The sequence below is a fragment of the Argopecten irradians genome, chromosome 5 (assembly GCF_041381155.1).
Source record: "Argopecten irradians isolate NY chromosome 5, Ai_NY, whole genome shotgun sequence".
Classification (NCBI taxonomy): Eukaryota; Metazoa; Mollusca; class Bivalvia; order Pectinida; family Pectinidae; genus Argopecten; species Argopecten irradians.
This window is the reverse complement of record NC_091138.1, coordinates 19,828,240-19,841,496: the sequence shown is the minus strand read 5'-3', so window position 1 is coordinate 19,841,496 and position 13,257 is coordinate 19,828,240. Positions and strand designations below refer to the sequence as shown.

Genomic DNA, 13,257 nt, shown 5'->3' with positions numbered 1-13,257 from the left:
CTATCACCACTGGCCCAATGGAGTCTACCCTACGCGGTTCACTATAACAGTAAGTTTTATTTACTGTAAAGTTTTGACCAAACTAAATATGGTTTGGTTCTGGTAGCAAGACACCAGCGATGGATCCTGGGAGATTTGTCACTCGAAGCATTTCATCGGTAGTAATATTTGATAATGATGTTGTGCTATTGTCATTTAGTTATGATTCAATGTGGACTATTTATATTGTTGCGTGATGACTGTTTTATCTACTTGCAGCTGCATCGCACAGGGCTATATTCCAGAAGGCTATGGACGAAATCATGAACAAAACTAAAGTCAACGGACAGAGCTGTATCACTTTTGTTCCCCGAACCAACGAAAAATACATACATCCAATTCACGTCTGGCTCAGGGTAAAGATCTCGCCATACTAATGATTTCTTATGTTCCAAATATTTTTTTCGGCCTAGAGATGTTTATTGGATATTAAAAAGTTAACAGACGCTAGATCAGTTACGGTATCCGGTGAAAATTAAAAAAAAAATGTCGATCGTGATCTAGTAAATATGTATCTCGATTTTACCCTACATTAAAACTGAAATAATAATTAACGTTTGGTTCTTTAGAGAAAACATGATATGATTGTGTTCTTATGGTACAGATGTCACACACCGATTGGATACATGCACAACCACAGATCTGACGTTACTCTTGGACGTGGTTGTTTACGTCACGGTACCGTCATGCACGAGATCTTGCACGCGCTCGGATTCTGGCACGAACAAAGCCGTTCTGATCGTGACAATTACGTTACTATCAACTGGAGCAACATTCAGAAAGGTAAAACCTTTCTTCAAAATATTGTTTTGAACTTGTGCCAAGGCTCTTGTCTACGCAGATTGTAAAGAAAATTAATTTTTTCCATAATTTGTTATAAATTTACGTTTTATGGTAAAAAAATCCGTCTAGCTCAATCTTTTCCTAATATAAATTAGAATAACCAGCTTTTACAAGATAGCCATATAGTCATTAGATTGTAGTCAGGGTAGGGCATCTTTTTATGTTTTCATTATTAATTTCAAAAACGTTTTCTCCTCAGGAACATCTTGTAAATGTTCTCAAACTGTTATAAGCATGTGTGAGTAACTTATTACATCGTTATTTAATGAGATGTTTTTTTCCGCCGCAGGTCACGAGCATAACTTTGATAAGTACCAGGAGGGCGTACGTATCGATGACCTCGGTATGCCCTACGATTACGGATCAGTCATGCATTACAGTGCTTATGCCTTCGCCATCGACAGGAGCAAGATGACCATCATCCCCAAACATAACGGTGTGTCCATCGGTCAGCGAACCCGCCTTAGCGATCAGGATGCCAAGGAGGTCCAGATTTATTATGGATGCGTCCCACGTCCAGACACCCACGCTACCGCCTACCCACATCAAACATCTGGTCAAGGACACACTTCCTCCCCACACCACACCTCCGCCCCCGTCACCACGCACGCTCCCGTCATCACACACATTACAGCTGCACCCCGTATGTATTTCAGTAGCAGGCATGTCTCCATAATAAAATTAGAAAACTCACTGAGATGAAATTTTCGAAAAATATATTTTCCTCAATCTCTTTCATCTTTACACTCCTGTCAATTGAAATTATATTCATGTTCCTCTTTAGCCTATTGCATTTTGGGACTGATCTAAAAAAGGGCTTAAATTGTGGCCATCTTTGAATTTGACAATTGAAGTTTGTTAGTGCAAGTTTAAGTACTGGAGTGATCTCCCTAAAATTAGATATATATTCCTCTTGGGGCCTACTTGCCTAGTGGATATTGCGTTTTGGAACTGATCTGACAAATTGATGGCTAACCGGTAGCCATCATTCAGAAAGTACTTAAAGGATCTCCCTGAAATTTGATAAATATGTCCTAGTTCTACATTTTGAAACTAATCCGAAAACAAGATGGGCAACAGGTGACCATCTTTGATTTTGACCATTGAAGTTGATTATTCCCATTTCTCAGAAAGCATTGAAGAAGTCTTTCCTGAAATTTTATGTGTAGGTTATCTGATGGTCAACAAGCGTCAATTTATTTTCATTATTTCTCAGAAAATACCAAAAAGGTCTTTCTCCGATTGTTTAGATAGCATATCCATTTTTGAGCAGTCAACCTTCACTGAACTGCTTATGGTTATGCCGAGTTCTGACAAAATTGAAGTGCATTGCTGCTATTTAAAGGATCAAATATGTAAAAGGACTAGTAAAGACTTAGACTGACATAGATCTGTCTATGGTGATCTCTTGGATATCTTGTCTATTGATATTTTAGAAATGCTTTAGTGTAACATACAGTGTGAAAATTGAGCTTAGAGAACAATATTCTTTAGTAAAATTTTCCAGGTGGTTGTTACCTTGAAAAAGTAAAAACCTTATAATTGGAGTCCATTGGTCAAGTAATTTCAGTCTCAGACGTATGTGGATAGCTAGTGAACAGTAATATTTAGTGATTAGATATTGTCTTTAAAGTCTTATGCTTAATATTTAGTGATTATATATTGTCTTTAAAGTCTTATGCTAAATGTCTACACATATATCAATAGTAATCATATTATTTTTCTTTTACAGATCACGTAACCAATGGAGGTAAGTCAAACTCATTTTCGTCAATGTCCGCGTTTAATCCGAGTTGGCCATATAATATAATAGCAATGCAGACACATTGTGTGGATTATCTTAACATTATAAAACCGTTACGACCATTACATCGATATTTTCCATAGAATTATATTGTAATCTCAATTGGAGGACTGAAACTTTACTTTGAAACAAACAGTACATGATAATAGCATTGCGAATGAAAGATTTGAGTACTTGTCTTCCCTAATGACATCATGTAGCCAGCTATTGGTTCCAAAGTACATCTTTGGTTGTGGAGTGGCCCTGTGTGTGTGTGTGTGTGTGTGGAGGAGGAGGCACTTGATTGAACACCATGCTGTTTGCCACTGTGAAACACGATGGTAAATACCTGGGTTTATCCGAAAACCTGGTCCATATATATTGGGTAAAATCTGAGAATACCTGGTAAAGATTAAGTGTTTGTTTATTACAGCTATACCTGCAGTTTTGACAATACCTGTGGGTACACAGTCAATACTGGATCACTGAACTGGTCAATTGGTCACGGTAGAACACCTAGGTCTAACCAATACCTGATAGCAGTACTACAGGTACCTGGGTCATCCAATAATACCTGGTCACCAATACCTGGGTCATCAATACCTGGGTCATCCTATACCATGGGTCACCAATACCTGGTCCATAATACCTGGGTCAATACAAATACCTGGTCACCAATACCTGGGTATCAATACCTGGTCACCAATACCTGGTCACCAATACCTGGGTATCAATACCTGGTCACCAATACCTGGGTCATCAATACCTGGTCACCATATACCTGGTCACCAATACCTGGTCACCAATACCTGGTCATCACCTGGGTATCAATACCTGGTCACCAATACCAATACCTGGTCATCAATACCTGGTCACCAATACCTGGGTACCTGGTCAATACCTGGTCACCAATACCTGGTCACCAATACCTGGTCACCAATACCTGGTCACCAATACCTGGGTATCAATACCTGGTCACCAATACCTGGGTATCAATACCTGGTCACCAATACCTGGTCACCAATACCTGGTCACCAATACCTGGTCTCAATACACCAATACCTGGGTACCAATACCTGGTCAAATACCTGGTCACCAATACCTGGGTACCAATACCTGGTCACCAATACCTGGTATCAATACCTGGTCACAATACCTGGTCACCCTGGTCATCCAATACCTGGGTATCCAATACCCTGGTCATAATACCTGGTCACCAATACCTGGGTATCACAATACCTGGGGTCACCAATACCTGGTCACCAATACCTGGTCACCAATACCTGGTCACCAATACCTGGTCACCAATACCTGGGTATCAATACCTGGTCACCAATACCTGGGTGTCAATACCTGGTCACCAATACCTGGGTATCAATACCTGGTCACCAATACCTGGTCACCAATACCTGGTCTCCAATACCTGGGTATCAATACCTGGTCACCAATACCTGGTCACCAATACCTGGGTATCAATACCTGGTCACCAATACCTGGTCACTGGTCACCATACCTGGTCACCAATACCCTGGGTCAAATACCTGGTCACCAATACCTGGTCACCAATACCTGGTCACCAATACCTGGTCACCAATACCTGGTCACCAATACCTGGGTCACCAATACCTGGTCACCAATACCTGGGTCACCAATACCTGGTCACCAATACTGGTCACCATACCTACCTGTCACCAATACCTGGTCACCAATACCTGGTCATCAATACCTGGTCAATACCTGGTCACCAATACCTGGGTACCAATACCTGGTCACCAATACCTGGGTATCAATACCTGGTCACCAATACCTGGTCATCAATACCTGGTCACCAATACCTGGTCACCAATACCTGGTCATCAATACCTGGTCACCAATACCTGGTCACCAATACCTGGTCACCAATACCTGGTCACCAATACCTGGTCACCAATACCTGGTCACCAATACCTGGTCACCAATACCTGGGTATCAATACCTGGTCACCAATACCTGGGTATCAATACCTGGTCACCAATACCTGGTCACCAATACCTGGTCACCAATACCTGGTCACCAATACCTGGTCACCAATACCTGGGTATCAATACCTGGGTACCAATACCTGGTCACTAATACCTGGTCACCAATACCTGGTCACCAATACCTGGTCACCAATACCTGGGTATTGGTCACCAATACCTGGTCACCAATACCAATGGTCACCATACCTGGTCAATACCTGGGTCACAATACCTGGTCACCAATACCTGGTCACCAATACCTGGTCACCAATACCTGGTCACAATACCTGGTCATCAATACCTGGTCACAATACCTGGTCACCAATACCTGGTCACAATACCTGGGGTATCATAATTACCTGGTCACCAATACCTGGTCACAATACCTGGTCACCAATACCTGGGTATCAATACCTGGGTATCAATACCTGGTCACCAATACCTGGGTATCAATACCTGGTCACCAATACCTGGTCACCAATACCTGGTCACCAATACCTGGTCACCAATACCTGGTCACCAATACCTGGGTATCAATACCTGGTCACCAATACCTGGTCATCAATACCTGGTCATCAATACCTGGTCACCAATACCTGGTCACCAATACCTGGTCACCAATACCTGGGTATCAATACCTGGTCACCAATACCTGGTCACCAATACCTGGGTCACCAATCAATACCTGGTCACAATACCTGGGTCATCAATACCTGGTCACCAATACCTGGTCATCAAATACCTGGTCACCAATACCTGGTCATCAATACCTGGTCACCAATACCTGGTCACCAATACCTGGTCATCAATACCTGGTCATCAATACCTGGTCACCAATACCTGGGTATCAATACCTGGTCACCAATACCTGGTCCTACCTGGTATCAATACCTGGTCACCAACCTGGTATCCAATACCTGGTCACCAATACCTGGTCACCAATACCTGGTCACCAATACCTGGTCACCAATACCTGGTCACCAATACCTGGGTATCAATACCTGGTCACCAATACCTGGGTATCAATACCTGGTCACCAATACCTGGTCACCAATACCTGGTCACCAATACCTGGTCACCAATACTAATACTGGTCTCCAATACCTGGGTAATCAATACCTGGTCACCAATACCTGGGTATCAATACCTGGTCACCAATACCTGGTCACCAATACCTGGTCACCAATACCTGGGTATCAATACCTGGTCACCAATACCTGGGTATCAATACCTGGTCACCAATACCTGGTCACCAATACCTGGTCACCAATACCTGGGTATCAATACCTGGTCACCAATACCTGGGTATCAATACCTGGTCACCAATACCTGGGTCACCAATACCTGGTCACCAATACCTGGTCACCAATACCTGGTCACCAATACCTGGTCACCAATACCTGGTCACCAATACCTGGTCACCAATACCTGGTCACCAATACCTGGTCACCAATACCTGGTCACCATGGTCACCAATACCTGGTCACCAATACCTGGTCACCAATACCTGGGTACCAATACCTGGTCACCAATACCTGGGTATCAATACCTGGTCACCAATACCTGGTCACCAATACCTGGTCACCAATACCTGGTCACCAATACCTGGTCACCAATACCTGGTCACCAATACCTGGTCATACCTGGTCAATACCTGGTCACCAATACCTGGGTCACCAATACCTGGTCACCAATACCTGGTCATCAATACCTGGTCACCAATACCTGGTCACCATATACCTGGTCACACCACCAATACTGACACCTGGCTCACCAATACCTGGTCACCAATCACTTGTCAATACCTGGTCACCAATACCTGGGTAACCAATACCTGGATCACCAATACCTGATTTACCAATGGCCTGGTTACCCGGTCTACTAATACCTGGTCCACACATTTACCTGGTTTCCAATTTGCCTGTGGTCACTAATATCTGGTACCTTACAATACCTGGTCACCAATACCTGGTCACCAATACCTGGTATCAGAAATACCTGGCACCAATACATGGGGCATCAATACCTGGTCACCAAAACCTGGTCACTAACACTGGTACCAAAATACCTGGCCACCAATGACTTGTCACCATCAATACCTGGTCCACCAAATGACCTGGGGTGACCAATACCTGGTCACCAATACCTTGATGCCAAATGCCTGGTTACCAGGTCACCTGGTACAATACCTGGTCACCATTACATGGTTACCATTGGACTGGTCTACCATTATTTGGTAACCATTACCTGGTCACCAATACCTGGTCACCAGTACCTGGTCACCAAAACCTGGTCATAAATACCTGGCCACCAATACATGGGCATCAATACCTGGTCACCATAACCTGGTCACTAATACCTAGTCACCATTACCTGGTTACCAATGCCTGGTCACCGATACCTGGTTTACCAATAACTGGATACCAATACCTGGTCACCAATACCTGGTCACACACTAGTTGGTACCTAGTCACCAATACCTAGTCACCAATACCAGGCTTTTGTTCACATATACTTATTGGTATAATTTTTCGCTTACTACATCACTCCTTCACTATTTGAATTTACCATTTTTAAAATAAGTCACTTCCTTTTCAAGGACTCATTCAACATTACAATGTTTTCTGTCTCGTTTTCTTCCTATATTTCTAATGGAATTTATTTTTCGTTTACTAGCTCACTACCTTTTCCTGGAATTCGTCCCATCATTACCACAAATCAGCAGTCCTTGCCTCACCTACTTACCAAGCTGGGGAATACTGCTTCCGGTTCTGGTATAACATGAACGGAAATGGCATTGGAAGCTTGAAGATGTACTTCGTGCACGGCACCTCTCGCGTCCTAATGCGCACCGTCACTGGAAACCATAATGATATCTGGCATCATGCTACTATGCATTTGAGAATCGGTGGCAGCTCTACCTTCCACCAATAAGTATATAGATTGTGCAAAATTACACACTCGTTGACAGTTATTCCCATTATATGTGATAATAACGGTTTGTATGACTAGTGTTATGACGAGTGAATTACTGATAGTCTGAGTACTTTAATATCGTACTGATGGCACTAACGAGACTAAGAAACGATTCAAGAACATGGGAAATCCAGCGCCATAGTCCAAAAGATAGCTTTTATCTTAGTGTCGTGTCTATGTGTCAAAGTGGTCACTTGTTGGATGTATGTGACAGCTCTGTTGGGAACCACCGTGAAGGTTTTATTTGATAAGGTGCTTAAAGGAGTTTCAATCGCACGGCGACATCGCCAAAACAAACGACATTGTACGGGTGAACCTATGAAATATGTAGGGTGAAGCTTGTCTGCGTAAGGGGTAATTTTAGGATTTACGGATTTATTCATTTATCTGCATGCATAATAAATGTGTTCATATGTCTTTCAGTTTGAGATCGAAGGTACCACCGGAAGTAACTACCATGGTGATTTGGCTATTGATGATGTCCAAGTAACCCCAGGTCAATGTACTCATTAGATATCCTCAGAATTATGTACTGTTATTTATCAAATAAAAATATTTCGTCATATGCATTTTTGGCTATTCCTGACTGGGTTTGTTTGAAGTAATTTATTTATATGGAGCATTGGTTGCTCAGTGAATGGTTTAGTGCCAGACAAGTATGTGATGGTATGCTTTAACACCGCCATGTCGACTCCATAAGGCTAATGACCAGTAAGACATACGTCTCTTATGTATAGGTGCAAAATCAGAGCAACAGGTATTTCGTCTTAGTTTTATTTTTGTATGCATCGACATGTTTGAAACAAAAGGAATATTTTCCGACATGTCTTTTACGGTAAGCCATACGCTTGTGTTCGCGTCAGTTTAAAGTGACACAAATTGAAAGTTCTGACCGGCCATACAATAATGTGATTGGCCTTGAGGTATAAATTGAGATCGAATTGGCATATCATTTCATATACACGATAATTTAGTTCCACCATCGATGGTCGGCAGACTAGTCGTATGACTTGTAATCTATCTGTTCTTCTATTATTCAGTACGTTGACTTGTCTGACTCTTTTTTCAAACTTCAGTTATATGTTCGTCTAGCATAAATTCAGTGTCCCTGTAGAAAAAAAAAATCGAGAGATAATAAAATAAAGAGAGTTGCTGTCTCCATATCCATCGACTGGTTCCACTTTACTAGGTAAAATCCTGTTGAAGTCGCCATTCGTTTGTGACACAGTAACCATAAAAATGATATCAATGACTACATATTACTAAGGGGAATAGATGACGATCATAACACTTCCATGAAGTCTTCATCAACAATGTGCACATATTTCCAATCTGTATACTTCTTAAGTAGTTGACACATGTCACGTTAATCATGATACAGTTATTGGAACATGCTCATTAAATTGAAATTAATTTTATCCAAATAAATATAGTGCTGTAATAAAGGCTGCTTATTCATATTTCAAAACAAAATAAAAAATAATTAAAAAACCCAATTAAAATCCCAATCCACACAATGTGTTCAGAATCCCGTCCTACATCTGCTATATTCAGTCTAACGTCTCTCGTGATGCCATCTCTCTTTTGATATATTCCACTCGACCATATGAGAAAGACTTTGATTTCCGTCCCAGCCTCCCCTGGCCTGTTGCTGCCCCTGCTACGTTCAATAAGAGAATTGGGACGAGTGGTTTGTCCTTTGTCGGTAATCGGATGGGGTCTACTGCTCGGTATCGTTAGCGGTATGGTACAGTGAGATAGCACTTTCAATTGGACGGATGTTTTTGCTTAAACATGGAGACAACAATAGCATACATAAGTCTCTAAAAATACACATGCACATGACAAGAAGGTCGTCCCTAAATGACTTCAGCTGCTCATGTAATGTTAAGCTTAATTCACCAACCAAACAAATAACTACATGAACTCTGATGTTCGTAAGCTCGGTTTTCCAAAACCCCCTCGTTCTTTTTTTTTTCTATATGGAGGACAAAACAAATACCCCAAACCTAGCTACGATAGCTGACGCTAACTGCTGAATAGTGCGACTCTTGCACGAAAGTACGAAGACGTTCATCTGTTCCGTTCAAAGGTAAGAGTTCTATCACCTCGGAGTCGCACTTATCGATGTTGACAACACGTTACTCTGTTGAAAGGTTCAATGAGAAAGTTGACCGTGAACAAGGTCACAAGTGTGTTTACTTTCTCACGTGAAAGGTCACGTGCTAAGGTCATGTGTTATCTCTCTCTTTCGTATCTAAAATGATGGCAGTCACGATCTTAAGTGTGAAGGTTAATGTTATTTTTATAATTTAAGTCGAAATTCTAAACAGACATAAATAATGTTGTAGTATTTGTTTCATGTCGGCAGCCATTTTGTTTCACAATATTTAGTGTATAACGTTTCCATATAAGTTTTAATACTCTTAAAACGATGCTAGAATTTTATCTCATCAATGGAACAGATAGCAATGGCGAATGAAAGAAAAAAGTTTGATTCACAAACGCAGTGATGTAGCTTGTAATTACTCCAAAATACAACGAAAAGCAAATTGAAATACAGCGAAAAAGTATACACTGTATAAATATGGTTAAATTGAGTCAATAAAGTTACCTTGCATTGATGGCGCATATTGTTTTACTATATTATTATTATTATTTTGTCATACAGTTAATATTTATATTACAGAAAATGTCACATAGGAGTTCACTTGCATTAGCAATGTTAACACAGCAAACGCTCCAAATTAGTATCTCATGTATACTACAATAGTGATGTTGGATATCTAGTACAGCTGGTATAGGCCACTGACATCGCTAATGAAAGCCTCCGTGATTGTGTTGGTATTTTACTGGTCTACTTCTATGTTCGTAGTGTCATCTTGTAGTACTACCTTACCAAAGTATACTGTCTAGGACACAGATCACATTATACTGACGATGGAGTTGTTTCCCAGTTATACAATTAGATTCATTGACAATTATGTTATGTTAATTGGATTACGCTACAACTAGATCAACCATTGTAAGTGTGATATATTTAGTCTATGGTGTAATGTACTGTATTTACTGAATTAATTAATACACCAGTTAATTCCGTGATAACTCATAATCCTCGTCTTCCGTATTACAGCACTTAGTTGACGAATGCCAGATATCACGCGTACTCTATATTGCGGTTAGGACCAAAGTTAAGATCATGATATATCAATAAGGTCGACAAAAATAAATGAAATGTCATAAGAACATCTATAAATCTGGTATTCTAGATATATCTAGCTACCCGAAGGCTCCAGACGTCACAGAACTGGCACCAGCGTCAACACCTGTTTTAGAATCTACATAAATGTATGGTTACAAACATCACAAGTCAATTTCGACAGTCAGCGATATGAACCCGATTGTTAATTGCCTTCCTAGGATCCCGACCAACGGTAGTCGCACTAAGTAGACACCGTTTAACCATATCGAAACAATAATGATCTCCGTAAATTGATATTCGCAAGGTTAACGATGGTTATCTGCCCTTAATAAATCACACCGATAAACGCTTCCATTAAGGTAAGGTTGTTGGTAGTTTACAGTGAGATTTGTTTGTGTTGGTGAGTGTGATATACACTGTCATCCATATCAATTTTTTTTCTGATTTTTTTCTCTTTCAAAACCAAATTTCACAAGTGCTTCACACAGGTTTCAATTTGTACAACTTCGCTAGCCAAGAGTATTGCGAACGATATTCTTCCTGAAACCCTTGGCGGATATCACGTCAAAATTTGAGTTCCTGTTTTCAAATTCTGATTGGATGCGGCTAGGTTTACAATGATGTAATTGGATACGTTTCTTCAAACAGATACAGAAAAAATACGTTTGTGGGTCTGTTTCAAAAATATAAATGAATTATGCAAATATAATAAAAACTTCTCTCTCGTGATAAAATTGACCTTTGAAGCATGAATTTCCGAACAAATAAAAAAATAACTCAAAAATATGCATATCTTTGGTATTTTGAATCAGTTCCGTACAGGATTGTTTTTCAAAGGGCGCTACCATTTTCTCAAGCCATAGATTACTGATACGAGCTTTTTCATTGGTTGTTTTTTTACTTAAATGAAAGGGCGCAACTACACGGTGATCCAGCAGGTGGCGCAGTGCGTGGAACTTCAATTTTAATATCTGCTAAACAGGTTTTCTGGGAGAACCCTTGGGCTAGCGGAGTTGCGATTTGTAATAAAAGTGATATGTTTCACATCTCTTTTGTTCCTGATGAGGAGCAAGGAAGCGTTACTCAGTCATGAAATTTTCAGAACAATGGCGAATCGAAAAGAAAATTAGTTTGATTCACAAACGCAGTGATGTAGCTTGTAATTACTCCAAAATACAAAGAAAAGCAAATTGAAATACAGCGAAAAAGTATACACTGTATAAATATGGTTAAATTGAGTCAATAAAGTTACCTTGCATTGATGGCGCATATTGTTTTACTATATTATTATTATTATTTTGTCATACAGTTAATATTTATATTACTCTGAAAAATGTCACATCGGAGTTCACTTGCATTAGCAATGTTAACACAGCAAACGCTCCAAATTAGTATCTCATGTAATACTACAATAGTGATGTTGGACATCTAGTACAGCTCGTATAGTCCACTGACATCGCTAATGAAAGCCTCCGTGATTGTGTTGGTATTTTACTGGTCTACTTCTATGTTCGTAGTGTCATCTTGTAGTACTACCTTACCAAAGTATACTGTCTAGGACACAGAAAAAACACATTATACTGACGATGGAGTTGTTTCCCAGTTTATACAATTAGATTCATTGACAATTATGTTAAAGGATTACGCTACAACTAGATCAACCAATGTAAGTGTGATATATTTAGTCTATGGTGTAATGTACTGTATTTACTGAATTAATTAATACACCAGTTAATTCCGTGATAACTCATAATCCTCGTCTTCCGTATTACAGCACTTAGTTGACGAATGCCAGATATCACGCGTACTCTATATTGCGGTTAGGACCAAAGTTAAGATCATGATATATCAATAAGGTCGACAAAAATAAATGAAATGTCATAAGAACAACTTCTATAAATCTGGTATTCTAGATATATCTAGCTAACCCGAAGGCTCCAGACGTCACAGAACTGGCACCAGCGTCAACACCTGATTGGAATCTACATAATGTCTGGTTACAAACATCACAAGTCAATTTCGACAGTCAGCGATATGAACCCGTTGTTAATTGCCTTCCTCGGATCCCGACCAACGGTAGTTGCACTAAGTAGACACCGTTTAACCATATCGAAACAATAATGCTCCGTAAATTGATATTCGCAAGGTTAACGATGGTTATCTGCCCTTAATAAATCACACCGATAAACGCTTCCATTAAGGTAAGGTTGTTGGTTTTACAGTGAGATTTGTTTGTGTTGGTGAGTGTGATATACACTGTCATCCATATCAATTTTTTTTCTGATTTTTTTCTCTTTCAAAACCAAATTTCACAAGTGCTTCACACAGGTTTCAATTTGTACAACTTCGCTAGCCAAGAGTATTGCGAACGATATTCTTCCTGAAACCCTTGGCGGATATCACGTCAAAATTTG

The 13,257-nt window shown here is 40.2% G+C and overlaps 1 pseudogene; it reads left to right on the top strand.

Annotated features, from left to right (window-relative positions):
- LOC138324308 (dorsal-ventral patterning tolloid-like protein 1) overlaps window positions 1–8,201 on the top strand; it is an 8,949-nt pseudogene extending 748 nt beyond the window's left edge.
- Window positions 8,202–13,257: the final 5,056 nt, after the last annotated feature.